The sequence below is a fragment of the Neopsephotus bourkii genome, unplaced genomic scaffold (assembly GCF_033783945.1).
Source record: "Neopsephotus bourkii isolate Nb327-2 ecotype Australia unplaced genomic scaffold, CSIRO-AGI_Nbou_v1 NB_1598, whole genome shotgun sequence".
Taxonomy (NCBI): Eukaryota; Metazoa; Chordata; class Aves; order Psittaciformes; family Psittacidae; genus Neopsephotus; species Neopsephotus bourkii.
In genome coordinates, this window is record NW_026902074.1 from 680,304 (window position 1) to 693,222 (window position 12,919).

The 12,919-nt window shown below is 39.9% G+C and overlaps 1 protein-coding gene across 2 annotated transcripts in view; it reads right to left on the reverse strand.

Annotated features, from left to right (window-relative positions):
- Positions 1-2,607, reverse strand: part of USP53 (ubiquitin specific peptidase 53) — a 38,156-nt gene extending 35,549 nt beyond the window's left edge. Inside the window, exon 1 of one of the 2 annotated variants that reach the window (XM_061372124.1) lies at positions 2,551-2,607. The gene's annotated coding sequence lies outside the window, so the exon portion shown is untranslated. Of the gene's footprint in view, positions 1-1,897; positions 2,300-2,550 lie in introns of those variants that run through there. The other variant, XM_061372122.1, reaches the window with a different exon arrangement.
- Between the last annotated feature and the right edge of the window lie 10,312 nt (positions 2,608-12,919).

Here is a 12,919-nt window from a genome sequence, read left to right on the forward strand (position 1 = left end):
AATCTCTGAAGATTTTAAACCCAGGTTTGGTTCTTTTTTTTTTTTATTTTGATGACCTCTTACTGTCTCTTCTTCAGCCCTGATCCATTTAACTGTTCCTCATATGCCAAACCACTACTCTTGTATGCATGATTCTTTGTATCCCTTCAAGATGGGAGAACCAGAAGAGTAGATGCTTTCCCAGACGGGTTTTGTGTAAGCACAGATTTTTATTTTTTTTTTTTAAACTGTTCCAATAAAAACTTTCCTGTTTGCATCAAAAACAAAACAACAGGTTCACAGCCCAGAATCTCTGGGCTGTCATAACTAGACAACAACTTTAGAAACAGCTACATTAGGAACTCTGAGTAAAGATCTCAAAGAGCACAAATTCCAAACCCATGACATGGGCCAGCATCTGCAGTGAATCATCACACAGAAACAACAGAGAAGATTTTTGTTTCTCCATCTTCCTATTCCTTTACAAAGTGCTTTGTTCTGAGACTACCATGTACTCTTTCTTGAACCTCAGAAAGACAGAAGGTATCTCTACAGTCGTAACTGTCACACTTGCCTACTCTTCCCAGTTAACTATGTCCATAAACTACAACCATACTTTCAGTTTTCTTTGTAGATGCTTGATCATGAACAGAAGTGTAAAACACTGAAGTTCTGTTCCTTCCCAAAAGGTGTTCTGCTTCTTAAGTTACCAGAAACAACATAACTGAGTTACAAGGAAAAGCCATATGAGCATAGTCTTCAAGGCAACCCGTATTTTATTAGTTTGACAAAAAAAAAAAACCCAACCCCCCCCCAAAAAAAAAACCAAACTGAATCATTACACTTCCTAAATTTCTTCATGAAAAATCTGTACAAGACCTACGCACCAATATTTCACTCAGCCCACACATCTAAAATTCTTATCCAGTCACTGTCCCTGTTACAGCCTCAACTCAAGTCTCACTGAACCTGGCTAACACCAGTTTGTTCCCGCTTAACCCATGAGGACAATTTTTAATAACTCTTTGAAAAGACTTCATTCCCATCACTACATCCCTCATATGACTGAACTGTTCTACTCTACCAAGAGGCATTAACCAAGGAAAAATCACAAAGTGTTGCTACTGAGATCTTAGGAAGCAATGTAATCAAAACACATAGTGCTAATACTCTGACCCTGAAGTCCTATGGGTCTCATACCCAAACAATTCTGTTAGTACATCACATACGTCCTATGACTGAGAAAGATCGTGCACTATCAACTTCTGATATTAAAGTGCTTATTTTCCTATTTTACTGTCAACATCCCACTGGTCCAGGATAACTTTTTACACAAGTAACTTAAAAAAACAAAACAAACAAAAAAAAAAAAAAAACCTAAGGAAAACAGTAAATATGCTTTACTTTGAAATAATTTGTTAGGGGAAGAAAGGACTATGTATAATTTGATAAGGATAATTAATTTACTTATAAATTACATTGTATATCGTTTATACATTTATATGACATGAGTTTTCACTATTTTAACATCTAAAATTACCCTTATACAAGAACAGAACCGTTAATAATAAAGTCAGAGGGGGAAGGGGATACTGCATCAGTCAGGCACAGTACTGTTTATGTGATTAAGTTTTTCTCTCTCAAAATAATCCTAGCAGCTTCAAAGTTAAGTAAGAAGGGATATTTTTTAATATATTTTTGCAGGTACGTGTAATGTAAAGCATTAAGTAGAGATATGAAAAACTCAGACTTATTGTGGGAATGGAAAAAATACATGTTGAAAGAGACATATTTCCTTTCAAAAGCTGATTTGAAATTATTTGCACTGAAAATCAAAGCAAGCAATAAACTTAAACTTAGATGAGAGGCTAAACATACAATTTGCATACATCTCCCTACATGCCTCGGAAATTCTTACCTGTACGAACACAGCAAATAACACAGCCTCTAAATTCTGTAAACTGATTAAAACGGCTCCATACTACCTGTACTGGCATTTCCTGTTCTAAACACCCTCTGAAAGCACTTCAGAGAAACCGGCTGATGGGCACGTGACTACCAAGTTAAACATTACGTTCTGGCTCTCACAGAGCCAACACAGGAGCGCACGCAGTCTCCACACGAAAACATCCCCATTTCAGGGGCAGGCTGTCCCCCGTTTACACAACCTACGGAACAGCGCCCGCAGCTCGCCCCGCGATCTGTGTGTGACCCTAACCTGGGCCGCCCACAGGCGGCTTCCGGGCCTCACGCCCATGAGGGCCCCTCCGCGGGTGGGCGCCGCTAGCCGGGGCAGGGGCGGGCGGCGTGTCGGGCTAGCGGGCCGGTCACTAGCTCAGCGCTGCACCCTGACCAGACGACAGTCCCCGCTTCAGCCCTCGGCCGCCCCTCGCCGGACGTAACCGCCCCAGCCGTCACCAGACATGCCGGCAGCAGATGAACGGCCCGCGGCGGTCCCGACGCCTGGCCGCTTCCGCTCGGCACAGCTCGCCCCATCTCGCTAAGGATAAGAGACAGACCCTACTCCCCATTCCCCAGTTCACGACTCGGGGGCCGATGCCGCTGCCTCACCTCCCGCCGCGCCACGAACACGACTGCCGCTTTACCCTCAGTGTCCGCGTCGCTTCCCACTCGCTCCGCTCTTCCGTTCTCCGCTCTTCCGCTCCCTGCTCTCTGCTCTCTGCTCTCTCTGCTCTCCCCGCTCTCTGCTCTCCCCTCTCCCCTCTCCCCTCTCCCGGCGGCAACTCCGAGCGCACCCCCACCTTCACACAAACTTTTGCTTCCCTCCTCCTCTCCCGGAGCCGCGCGCTCCTCCTCCCGTCTCCCGCCCACTGGTGCGTTTGCGCAATGAGGCGGCAGGCAAGCAGAGGGGGGGCGGGCAGGTAGGAGGACGGGCGTCTCTCTCACGGTATCCCGGATCTTCTTGAGCGCGTTCGGCGCCCGGAAGGAGATATCGCTGCGGCAGGACAGACGGAGGGGGCGAGTCAAGAGAGTGGCTGAAGTGGACAGACCAATCACAGCGCCACGCACTCGCTGGAGAAAACCCGGTAGGAGGAAATAGCCGCCCCAGCTGGAGTGCGGCAACGCTGCGCATGCGCATTGGGCACGCGGGAGACTTCCTCACGGGTGCTCGTGCTAGAAGGGAGATGGCGAGGCTGCGTTTTTGCGGTATGCTGAAGACAGAGGGCGAGGGCGAGGGCGAGGGCGAGGGCAGGGGCAGGGGCAGGGGCAGGGGCAGGGGCAGGGGCAGGGGCAGGGGCAGGGGCAGCTGCGGCAAGGTAAGGGGTTGCCGCAGCCCCTCCTCCTACATACCCCTTTCTATCAGTGGTTGAGAGTGCGGCTGTCTAAAGTGCCGTTGCGGTGGCACCCGAGGTAACTGGAGCAACTCTTACAGTCGTCCGGTCACAGCCCAGGAAGCCTCTGTTGGGGCCGTTCCAGACCGCAGGGTTTTCGAGTTAATAGCCCGTTAAAATGAACGAGGCAGCAGTTGTTTTCAAGGGCCCATTTCAGGATATCTGCCTACGCACATTGGGCTTTACTTAAGATAACCACAAAATAACACAGACACGGCAGTGTCTGGTGGGGAGAGGGCAGCTTTAAGCCAAACCCCAAACAAGTGTACATACACCTCAAAACTGTGTTGTGTTTGAGTTCCGTGTTACCCAGAAAAGTCCTGTATTACATGTATACCTACCCGAGGGTCATTGCCCCAGTCATGCTCCCTATGCTTTTTATCAGGTCTGTTATTTTTTTTGGGGGGTGGGGGTGGGTGGGTGTCCTTTTGTTGTTTCCCAAAGGAGTTAAATGTTGATGAAGACTCATCTTTCTTGTTGCTCAAGTAACTTCTGTATTGCATTATTGTAATCTTGTTTGCTGAACAAGGAGATTTCATTAACGTCATTTCTATGAGTATTTTAGGTATTACCACACCCAACATCAGTTCTTGCTGCATGCTGCTGAATCCAACTTTTTGTATTCTCTCTCTTCCTGTTACATTTTTTATGGTTTGGTGGGATTGGAGAAGTATATAAAAGCATGCTTACTTTTCCAGGAGCATCTCCTGTAATAGTAAATTGTTTCCATGTAAAGTTCCCTTTCTGTATCTCCTTTAGGTCATCCAGATTGCAATAACATTTCACTCCAGAACTGACTGTGCGGAATATGAGGCACTGCATCAAATTACTTCACTGCCTTATTTATATTGCACTGGTATTGCTTTTGTATCCATTTTCATTAAAAAAAAAATCAATTTTAATATGTTTTGATCAGATTAGTTTTGGTAGCCTTCCATTAGATTGCTGGTATGAAGATGCACACTGGCAAAGGCAATTTTCTCAGTTTCAGTCTCCAGTCAAGTGTCTGACTTCAAAAAGCTCAAAAGTTCTTTGGGGAGATTTTCATTAGCTTTTCCAGGCTTTTGTTACTTATGTATATATGTATATATTTATATGGTTGCATTTTTCAGTGAATTGGATAGGCCTATTCACTAATTGGAGTTACTTGATACAGGATTTGTATGAAGTGTTTTTTCTTGAGACTGTATGCTGGTAGTTGGCATATATATAGACACGTAGTCTTTTAACAGATACCCTGTTTACTTGCCTCTCACTTTCTGAAAAGTTTCCTATATTTGTGATTTTTGAAAGGAATTGAATATTTAATTTTCTCTTGGTGCTAAGATTCATACAGTATGTTGGCACAATGAGCATTCTGAGTGTTTTTCTATCATTCTTTTTTAGCTGTTTATTAATAAATATCTGAATTTCTAGTTCTCACTACAAATTTTAAGATATAAGCATGTTAAAGTTGGTATTTTAACATTACCATTAAAAATCCAGTTTTGTATTAATGTATATTGTTATTCTACATTTATAAGGAACATTCTGCTTTGGTTAGTATCAATTTAGTCCTTGATCCCTGCATTAGTACTTTGCAGTCAAGCAAAGGCATCTGTGGATCCCAAAGTGGGATTATGACCTCAATTCTGATTATGACCTTGTTTTGATATTCTTCCTCCTCCACGTACTCTGTTTTTTCTTTGCTTCTGGCCTTTCTTCAGTGCAGGTTTGTTTTTTACTGTTAATCTTTTAGGAGTCCCTTAGAATTTATATTGTGGGGGTTTGTTTCTTTTTTTCCTGTTCCTTTTTTTTTCCTCAGAGTAAGTGTAATCTGTGAGTTTTAATTATGGTATATTTTAAGGTTCCCTACCAGTGAATCTTGATAGCCTTCCACACAGTTTAGACAGCGAATGACGCAGGTGCAGCACAGGAAGCCCTGAATGGGGTAACAGATGAACTTTAAAATTAGAATAAATGGTGCAAGTACAAACCAACGTTACAAGCGCAAATGATTTCTTGTTGTAGTTATTGTCAGTACAGGATATGTGCTATGCATGATGCAGAAGAATGTTTATGTGGTGTTAGTACTGATGTTTATGTAAAGTTTGGCAGTGTTGGTAGCATAGATTGTTAAACTGGGTAGTTGAAAAGGCATTAAACTTGGAGGAGAGGGATCCAAAGTAAAATAGGCTTTTACAGTTCTACTCAGTAATCCAACCATTCAGATTGGCACAAGGCTAACAGGCCTATATTAGGATTTTCAAAAGGAAGAAAGATCGGTGTAGCAGAGTGGATGATGGAGAGATGGGGTTTGGCATGTGACACAAAACACAGAGCTGAAAGAAGATGGAAGTGGACGGTATCTAGGTCCTTAAGCATATCTAGGGCACTAGGGTTTGCACATGCCCAGTCCAGGTTAAAACATATTTATGGAAAGTCATGCACCAAAAGAAAAAATTCAGCATAGTTAGGAAACATCAAAAGGTTTGAAAGTAATTGCATTAAGTATTTTTTTTCGCGAAGTGCAGGCATCGTACTTTAATTGATGAATGAGCTACAAGTCTGTTTCACAGCTGCACACAAGAGGGTTTATTTTCATGTTAGAACTTTCCACTTCTAGTGTTGTCTATACTGTTGTTGCCACCAGATGATCTATAAAGAAATTCTGATTCCTTCCTCTGGAACAAATTTATTGCATCATGTGTTTTGTATACACAGTGTTTCTATGAGCATTTTTATATCTGTTGGTGTACTGGAACACCTTCTCTATTTTTTTTTCGTATTCCTTTTTAACACTTTGAACACATTTTCAACAGCCTTTTCGAACAGGTTACTATCCTTTTCATGTTCAAATGATTCATAAAGAAATTACATCTGCTCAAATCTCACATAAGAGGAGAAGAAGACTGAATTTTGTGGGGTTTAAAGAATTAATTACATCGTGTTTTCTTGAGAGCTAATAATTTTTTTTTCCGTTGTTATTCTTGGTCTTCTGCACTGATCTTTCTTCCTCTTTGTAAGTTGATAATCATGTGAGATCCGCTGTATATACTCAACAGGAACTGGGGGATTTAGCAAAAAAAAATTAGTAAATCATGTGTAGGTTCTGAGGCAGAAAAATCCACAAGCTAATGCAGAATTTAAGGTGTGGTTATTAGTTAAATATTTTTTTAAGAATTTTCACTGAAGTCACTACACATTATACTGCCTGTTATGGTCCAGTCTGTTTTTCTGGCCTATCACAGAGAATGTTATGTGTGAAGTACCATTTATCATTGATTTTTAATTCCCATTATAATTGTAAAGTATGTTTTATTCCAGTGGCTGGGAACCATCGTGTTTTTGTGAAGTAATTACTAAGCTCTTAAGAAAGTGTCTGAGACTCTGCTACTCTGCTGAGAAGAAAGAGAATGAGGAAAATTGAGAAGAATCTGTAATCTGAAAGATACCAGGGACACTAGGCTCTATTCTGCATGAGTACTCTGCATAATAACAGGATGAAGCTTGATTAAGTAAAGTAAAGGTTATTTAAGATGCTGTATTGCTAAACTACTTAAGAATATGTGATATTCCATGTTCTCTAAACCTTTGGGGTAACGTCAGATTATATTGCTGTGGTTTAAGCCCAGCAGGTAACTCAGAAACACGCAGCTGCTCCTGGAGGGATGGGGAAGAGAACCAAGAGAAGGTAAGAATAGTCCAGTAACTAAGGTATATGTGAAACCAATACTGCTGCCACTAATAATAATAATAATAATGGAAATAACAAATGGAGAGAATACAATTGCTCACAATCCACTGACTGATACCCAGCCAACCTGAGCAGCAATCTAGGCCTTCCAGGTGACTCTCCCCAGTTTATATACTGGGCATGATGTGCTGTGGTATGGCATACCCCTTTGGCTAGTTTGGGTCAGGTGCCCTGCTTTCTTCCAGCATCCCGTGCCCCTCCTCACTGGGAGAGCATGAGACTGAAAAGTAGGCATTACGTAGCAGCAGCTAAAACCACTAGTGTGTAATCATCACTGTTCTCAGACTGAAGTCAAAACCACAGCACTGCACCAGCTACTGTCGAGGAGAAAAATGACTGCTACTGCTGAACCCAGGACAATATGTTTAAACTTTTTTGGCCGGAGAGGAAAAAAAAAAAATAAAAGCTTTCGAATTCCAGGACACTCTTGTAGTTACTTGTCTTCAGGAGCAGTGTTTTTTCTCTGGTTAGCTTGGTGCTCTTCATAATGCTGCAGGAATTACCAATAAGGAAAATACTGGTAGGAAGCAGAGCCATAAAGCAGTAAAAGAACTAGAGAAAAAGTAATTTTTAGTATTTTGCAACATAAAGTAATACTCATCTACATTTCATAGGTGGGAAAGGAAGCCCTAACATCGTTTTAGTCCAAGCTGTCTAGGTCGTATGCTCTCCTGTTTTATCACAAAAAGCTGCAACACAGGAGCAGAACAAGTAAAAAAAAAAATAAAAATCTCTCTTCAGCTTGCAGTAAGCTAAGTGAGGGCACATTGTTTTGAGAGTAACTTTACCTAACTGTATTCCAGTCCTCAAGTCTCCCCTGCCATGAGAACTTATGCTCACAACCTTTCCTTTTGAACATACTCTGGCAAATTTTTCCTCATACAGCCTGTAGCAAGCAGTCACATGAGGCTTAGTCATCTGACTGCTCTCATTCCCACATCCTGTATAGAGTCTAAAATTTATACATATGTCCATATTTTTCTTCTTCAAAATAGGTTAATGGAGCATTTCTTTAAAGGCTCATTCAGACAAATGTATTCAGTCAGCTAGTTTCCCACTCCTTTTTTTTTTATTCTCTCTGGAGTGCTACATTTAAAAGGTATTTTGCTCTTTGTAGCCTTTCTGGCTATGCTTCTGTTTGTAGGCATGCTTGCAGGCCTGCTCCATGCATACTGGGTCTATGAGAAAGGGCTAAGCAAGAGCAAAACATAGAGAATGGAGAACAGAATGAGGAAAAATACAGTTTAGGAGGAGGATATGGAGTAGTGATGGTGAAAGTGAAGGTGAAAAATAAGAATGAAGTGATAAAACAAGAGTTACTATCCATCAATGAGAAGGAACAAAAAAGGAACTGCAGACGTAAAAAGACATGAATGAAAGAAGAAAAGCAATCCTGGCTGAAAGAGCATCATTGGTTTTTTCATCATAAAACTTCTAAGTTAAGCTTCAGAAGCAATGAGAATGTTAAAAGAGTGGTGGATTATTTTAACTAGATTAAAAAAAACCAAACCCAAACTAATACAGAGCACAGGAGACCACAAGAGAGTTTAAATATAGGGGCATTACAGACTTCGAAGGAGGAGCCTCCTGCATGCTCTCTCATGGGCTGAGATTCTAAACCTCCTGTTATTTCTGTTCAAGTTGCTACTCCTTCCTCCTCTTAATTAGCTCTAGACACACTTTCATGGATCATAACCACCGTTTTTTCACTTTAGGTGCGGGAATAAGCACAATATATTTTGCTCTTACCTATTCACTGTACATTACCCTGACTAACTTTTTTCCCAGTAGCTTTTCAAGTGCTAAAATGTTCAGTGGGGTGGCAAAAGCAATTTCACTGAAGACATCTAGAATTTCACCCCCAGAAAAAGAAACACTGGTTTTCATTGTTCAGACTTTTTGATGATAATGGGTCTGGAAGAAGATCTCTGCATGCATCATGGTTTTCATTCTTTAGGAACAAGGAAAAGGGTGGGCATTGCTTAAATCTTGCAAATTAATATTTTCCTCTTGGATTATCCAGTTTCCAGTCCAATAATCTACTTCTGTGGAACAGCAATGCAACTGAAATTTTTTCTTATTTTAGGCTTTTCTGTTTTTAAAGTTAGTTCCTGAAACAGTAGAAGTATGAGAAAATTCTATGGATACTGCATATATCAGTGACTTTTCTGAAGCTGTATCCTCAAATTTGGGTACTCTTGAAAACAAAGTTTTAAAAATGATCTTTGTTTGCATTGCATCAGTCTTGCACGATGCTTTCATATTTCCAGGTCTGGTTTATTACTTTCTTTAAGGATATAAACCAGTAAGAATCATAGAATCATAGAATAGTTAGGGTTAGAAAGGACCTGAAGATCATCAAGTTCCAACCCCCCTGCCATGGGCAGGGACACCTCGCTGTAAACCGCATCACCCAAGGCCTCGTCCAACCTGGCTGCAACAGAAAAAGAAAGAATGATATGTTCCCTCATTCCTTGGATTCACATAGATTTCTGTGGCTAAATTGAGCTTTTTGTGTGAAACCCCATATGAAGTGAGGACAAAAGAGCGGTATGCACTGAATGTAGAATGAGGTTATTTCTCACTGTATTTATAATACAGTGGTTAACATTACATATACACACTCAGTCTCATTAGAACTAAAATACCTGAATACCTCAGATAATAGCAAGCAAAAATGTGCTCAAGTATTTGAAAGCTGATTTTGTCCTGTGTGAGAAACTGAACATGATTTGATTAAAATGAGTTGTGTCCACACCTCACACACCTCAGTCTATACCTAAACAAAATTTTACAGGATTGTGTTAGAGAATAGGCTGACTTTAAAAAAATAAAAGAATAATTTAAAAAGGCATTTATGTGTTCTCAGTGCTCAGTGTTCTCAGTGCTCAGGATTTAGACCATTGCTTTCCTTTTCCCTTTTTGTTTTTTTATGCCTTTCTGAAGTTTTCAGAGCTCCCAGAATATAGCCCCACTTCTGTGCACAGAAGCTGGTTTGCATTTGCAAATTAGTAAATTACTTTGCAGCGTAAATTTAATCTATATGACTTTAATCTGTACAAAATTTAATCCCAGTAATCTAAGAATGTGATAACTTTGTAGCTGTTACCATGCTGAGACATCCATACTTTTTCTATTTCCAGAGGTATCTAGTTCAAGCACCTCTGTACTATGATCCACTTAAATTGTAGAGAAATCTATGGGAATGTTGGGGGTGGGGGTGTTACATTGTCAGATAAACTTAAAGCCAGATCAGTTCTAACCTTTAGTAAAAGCTTTTATTGATTCTGTTGTAAAAGGATGTCACTACTGTTTTTCTGGGCAAACAAAGGATGAACAGAAACCACTTGCTTCTGGAGTCAAGATTTTCTTGGTGAGTTTCAAAGCTGCAGTGACCATCTTAACTGATTAGTTTCTGTAACATGGACAGGACATTGACACCGAGGCAGATTGACTTTTTGTAGAGGATATGCACTTTTTAGCTTGGCCTTACAGACTGAAAAAAATCACCACCACCAAACAAAAACAACAAAAAGATCTGGAGGGAAAAAAAAAAAAAGGACATGAAAGTAAATAGGATAAACCATTTTTTTTCCATAGACAGATTATGCCACACTTGCCTGCTTGCTTTCTGAGATACACTAACTGCTCTTCTAGACCCATGAAATTGTTAAACTGAAGAAGAGCGAAGTTAGTAAATTAATTGTTGAGCAGGGAAAGAAATACCTCAGGGGAAAAGGTAGCAATATATTATGCTGAATGGCAGGGGGGGAGTTGTTAGAGCTGTCTCAAAAAATGGATACCGAAACCAGTATTGTTTAATATTGTCATCAGTGATCTTGGCAGAAAAACTAGAACTTGTTAATGAAATTTGTTAACATCACAAAATTGGGAAACAGTCCCTGTTAGCGTGGTATCATACTGGAATAACTGGATGACCTTGAGGAGTACAGAAATAAAATGGGATAAATAGAATAATAGAAAATACAAGGCCAACTGACAGGAAAGACTGTTTGATACAGGTTCAGAGCTTGTTGCATGGAAGATAAGAGAATTGGAAAGAACTGGATATATAAGCCAAAGAAAGGGTGGCTGTGAGCCACAGATTTGATATTGCTATGAAAGGTATATATTCAGTCCTAAGTAAATTCATCCCTGTATTTTTTGTGCAGATAAAGAAGTATTAATGCCATGTGTGGCTGGTGAAACTTTGAAACAGAACAGATCTAAAAATCCAAGAAATTTGACCTATGAAAGTTGTGGAAAGAAAAAAAAAATCACTGCTGAAAGAGACTAAAGACTAAAGAGATTAAAAGAACTTGGATTGTTCAGTTTAGACAAGTGAAGCATAGAAGACCTTACTGTCTTTGAAATACTAGTTGAAGTAAATGTGGTAAGAAAGGAACCTAGTTTTAATTAAAAAAAAAAAAAGTTAAAAAATTGTGTTAAGAAATTACCCTAAGATGGGTATGATGAATATGCTGCAACTGGTAAATTTGCTCTTCTCCTTCCTATTTGAACAGCATATTCTTAATTTTTTCCTTGTCAGCAAACAGTCAAAATGTTCTCTAATGAGAACTTGGGGAATGACATATTGCTAGAATTCAGCTGCCAGAGTTAAGCCTTACTTGGCTTCTTGACGTGCAGTAGTCCAGCCTAGGAAGTGCCTGTCATGCCTCAAATGTTAGTTTATAGTCATTTGTAGTTATCTTGAATAGTCATCTTTCAGTAATCTTGAGCGTAATGACTACTGTTTAACAGTAACTACTGTTTAAAGTTAGTATTTTGCCTAGCTTGGCTAACTTGGCTTTACAGAAGAACTTTGCAAAGGAAGAGAGAGTGCTACTCTGTAGACTGCTGCATGGCCGCTAGCCTTCCAGCCATGGTGATTCTTAGTCTGCTGCTCTGTATGCCACCCAAAAACTCCTCATTCCCTACGTTTTCCTTTTAAATCTTTCTCCATTCTTTTCCTGTGCACATGTCAGGGAATCTGGATGTGTTTTCTTGCAGAAGAATCCTGTCATGTTCATGAAAGAAGATTTGACTGTCCAAATGTGCTTCAGAACTCCAGAGAATTCCAGTTCTAAGCTATACTTTCCACACAAAGCAACCTGAGGGCATTCCTGCATTAATGAGTACAGCCAGCTCTGGCAAGGTTCAGGCTGTTCTTTGTGCAAACGGTCGAATATTTTAATCTCCATTTGCTTTTGAAAGAACAGTTGGCTCACAATATTCAGGCTTTTATTTACTCTGACAGTGATCCTCTGCCTCTTGCAGGTGTTACTTAGCTTTGTCTCACAATGTCTCTGTAAAATAGGGAAGTATGGTAAATCCTGGGCTATGTGTTTTGGATGAACAGGTTTTTTCACAGGAAATGCAATTTTCATCTGAAAGCAAGATACTGTAAATTCAGCTTGAATTTAGTTCATTAATTTTGGTGGAAAAAAATTGTAAGAAGAATAACTGAAAAAAACCCTGTAACTTTGTTAGTCTTTCTTTTTAAAAACATTAAATTCTAATTTGTTGATACTTCTATCAGTTAAAATTTGCCCACTTCAGAATCAAATCTGTTATCTCAAGCAGAATTAAAGTAGAATTTTATTCTACTAGTAATGGTTCTTGTCTTCACAGTGCATTGTTGCCTGGAATATTACACATGTACTCATGTAAACCTGTTTTTTTTACTTTGTTTCTTTATTTTTGCCATTAAATTTCTTGGTTTAAATGTAAAATAGCCCTCCCCCCCAAAAAAAAAAAACAACAAAAAAAAACACAAACCCCACAACTTATACAGCTCACATGAGTCGTTCTATTTGATTAATGGGAAAATGAGGGAACAAATTTTAAATGT